Source organism: Carcharodon carcharias, chromosome 10 (genome assembly GCF_017639515.1).
Source record: "Carcharodon carcharias isolate sCarCar2 chromosome 10, sCarCar2.pri, whole genome shotgun sequence".
Taxonomy (NCBI): domain Eukaryota; kingdom Metazoa; phylum Chordata; class Chondrichthyes; order Lamniformes; family Lamnidae; genus Carcharodon; species Carcharodon carcharias.
The window spans coordinates 131,001,235-131,004,933 of record NC_054476.1 but is presented as its reverse complement, the minus strand read 5'-3'; the positions used below and the strand labels follow the sequence as shown (position 1 = coordinate 131,004,933).

The 3,699-nt window shown below is 47.1% G+C and overlaps 1 pseudogene; it reads left to right on the top strand.

The window, feature by feature from the left end:
• The first annotated feature begins 872 nt into the window (after positions 1–872).
• Positions 873–1,043, top strand: LOC121283617 (annotated as a pseudogene).
• The last annotated feature ends 2,656 nt before the right edge of the window (positions 1,044–3,699 follow it).

The following is a 3,699-nucleotide window of genomic DNA, read 5'->3' as shown; positions in this document are numbered from 1 at the left end:
CAGGCAGGGAGTGAAAGTGAGAGAGAGAGCGTGCAGACTCCTTGGGAGCCTCACGTTAAGACTGGATCCTTTAAGCTGCCTGATGGTTCTGGGTCTGGATACAACAGCGATTGGTTCTATTGAGATATACAAACCACAGAGGTCAAAGGTTCAACCTTGTAACTATGTTGAATTAGCTGAAAATAGCTGGGGATGGAGAGTGGTGATGGTTATTAGGGGCATTACTATCCAAGCATTAGAAAAGAGGTACTGAAAGGTGCAGGAGCCCATGGGCATGATGGAGAGCTGCTGGAGTGTGGCAGGGATCCGCAGGGATGAGGAGAGACACTGGAGGGTGACAGGGAGCCGTGGAGCGAAATCCGAATTTCTGTTATCTTATATCCTGGAACCGTTACCAGATTGAAAGCTGTGAGGCACAAAGTTAAACAATCAGAGATGGAGCATTGTTTCATTCTCTGCTTCGAGAAGATCCACTCAGACATGCCATTTCGCCCAGAGATAACAGATGAAAGCTGAGATTGAGGTGAGGTGCCTGAGTAGCAAGAAGCCTCACTCCTACAACTGCCTAGGTATAACTGACCTGTCCTGCTACATTAAAATGAAAATACAGTTTGATGCTGCAGGCTCCATCACAAAACCATCCACGTAATGCTGGCAGAATTCTGGGTGGTATCTCTCCGCTTTCTCTCCCTGGTTTTATTTCTGGAGTCCAAATGCTAAGAAATGCAGCCACAGAAATCAGGATTCTCAGAGCAGCTGAACCCTCCCAATATACGAAACCCACTGCCCTGCCCCAAAACAACTGCTTAATTTCTAGCCGTCTAACACACTCACACCTGCACTGGATTGGAGTTATTTGGGAGGGTACAGGCATGGGTCATCAGCAGCTTTACTGGTCCCACCCCAGGAAATTCAGCCAGGGCTCCCGCTCATGCTGAGTCTGTGCAAACCGACACAGCCTGATCTGGAAATATGAACACAACATGTGCCGCCAGTGCTTCAGACAATACCCTAAAGATATCGGCTTTGTCAAGCTGGACTAAATTACAAAAGGAGCAAGAATGCATTCCGATGCAGTGTGAAAAGGAAATGCAGTATGTGTTGAATAACTTTCTACTGTGTGTACCTGGAAGAAGCAAACTTGTGATGCTCCACTTTTCTAAATGAAATTAAATTGTCCTTTGTGCTCAAAAAAAATGAGCTTGGGAGGACACTTTATGGGCAATAAGCAATGATTTTCTCCAGCACCTCTTATTCGTCACCTTCTGAGTGGTGTGACATATTACCCTTGGCCAAGCTATATGGGCCATGTTGACTTTGTAAGAGATTGCAGTTGATTTGGGGCAGTAATACACTGACTTGCACAAGTACAAACATTTGCTTAAGTTGATGAGCATTCAAAATCCTGGGTGAGTGGGAGGATTGACCTGGGTCGGCATGGCAGCCTGTGATTGGTGTGCCACCCACACCAACCTTCTCCAGACCTCACACAACAAACAGGACAATGATAAAACACCTCTGTGACTTGAAGACAAAAGCAGAGGGTGTTCCATTTTTTAAATTCATTTATGGGACGTGGGCGTCACTGGCTGGGCCAGCATTTACTGCCAATTCCTAATTGCCCTTGAGTAGGCGGTGATGAGCTGCCTTCTTGAACCACCGCAGTCCATTTGCTCCCCCACACACTGCTCTGTTTGTTAAATGCCATTTATTTCTCTCTCCTGGATTTTAACATGCCAACAGCAGCTCACAACACCATTCTGCAAATTTTCTGGCAGTTCGGGTTATTAAGAACTGAGTAACCAATCAGAACACACTTAATGCTGTGGTTTCACCCAGCCATCTGCTCAGTCGGCAATTAGACACAATAAAGAAGTTAGCGGGGCGGGTGGGGGTAGGGGGGAGGGTGGGGAGCTGCTGATTTTCCAAGTTGGATGGAGTTTCACCAACTGACTACACAATTTCCTGTCCAGATAATCAATGATCTCCTGATACAGGCAGCTGGCTGCCAAGATTCTCTGCTGGCAACACACACTGGGATAAAGACCCTAAGTGCATGAATTCAGCAGCGTGTTGCCAGCACCAAAAAACCAGTATCTGAAAAGTCTGCTGCAGATTATTGAGAGTGGCAGCAGGCAAAATGATCTCTGTGGGTCAGAAGGGTGATGTTCCTGGAGCTTTGGAGTCGGGGGGGGGGAGGTGGGGGGTAAATCACAGTGCCGACAATCTGGGAAAGGGCTGCAAGAGAAAGTGTCCTATTTTCAGAAAGTGCACATGGTCACTGGCAATTAGCTCCCAAAGATACTGATCCTCATCAGGGTGAGGGATGTTGATGCTGGGAAGTGGAGTATTTTTTCATTCCAAGTGCACAGGGGATTAAAACCAATTTGGGTTCAGCACAAAACAGGCAGTAATGGATTAGCTACCTGTTATACAACACCCCCGCTCCCCCCACATCCCCACAATCCCCTTCCCTTTGGACAGGGTGCATAACTGCCAACTGATTCACTACTGCTTGCTTTGTGACCCCACACAAGGTGGATTTTACACCCCTATAGGGAAACAGAATTATCCAGAATTAGCAATGGAAAGCCCATCAGTATGTGTGTGGTAGAAACTGGTTGATGCAGGGAGTTACACATAGGCCCTTTGTTTCTGAGAGCTGGGCCTGTAACATCTGAGCTCCGGGGTGTCATAACTGGGGGGTACATCAAAGATACACTGGGGAATCCCAATCCAGAAGTCTGCGTGTAAGGATTGCATGGCAATTGCCTGGAAAGTTCAAACCTCTGTTGGACAATTACCCTGAACTGAGAACCGTCCGAAAGTACGATATAAATTGCAAACTTTGTATGGTTCTGACTGTCTTTCAGTAATAGTTACCCAGGAAAAGTTAGAAGAATTGAAACCCATTTCTAACTTCTGGGTGACCGACTCCAATACCCCTCACGGGACCACCCCAATGATCCCCCGTTAGTCTAGCATGCCAAGCACCTCCCCAACCCCCGATTAACCCCTCCTCGACCTCCCCATGGGACTCCTCCCACTCCCCCGACTATCTGCAAATCCCCCATGGTATTCCCCAATATGCCCTTCCCCACCAGCCCCCCCCACCCCCCCACCCCACAGGATATAAGAACATACATAGTAGAAGTAGGCCATTCGGTCCCCAAGACTGCTCCGCCTTTCATTAAGGTCATGGCTGATCTGTTTGTGCTCCAAATTCCACATTCCCATCTACCCCTGATAACCTTTGATTCCCTTGCCTGACAAGAATCTATCTACCTCTGCCTTAAAAATATTCAGTGACCCACGCCTCAAACGCCTTCTGAGGAAGAGAGTTCCAAAGTTGCACAACCCTCTGAGCGAAAAAGATTTTCCTCATCTATCCTATAAGGGTGACCCGCAATTTTAAAACAATTCCCCCTAGTTCTAGACTCACCTACAAGAGGAAACATGCTTTCCATGTCCACCTTGTCAAGACGGTTCAGGATCTTGTATACTTCAATCAAGTCACCCCTCACTCTTCTAAACTCCAGTGGAAACAAGCCCAGCCTGTCCAACCTATCCTCATAAGACAATCTGCTCATTCCAGGTATCAATCTAGTAAACCATCTAGTAAGCCTCCTCCAAACTGCCTCCAATGCATTTACATCCTTCCTTAAATAAGAAGGCCAAATCTGCACACAATATTCGAGA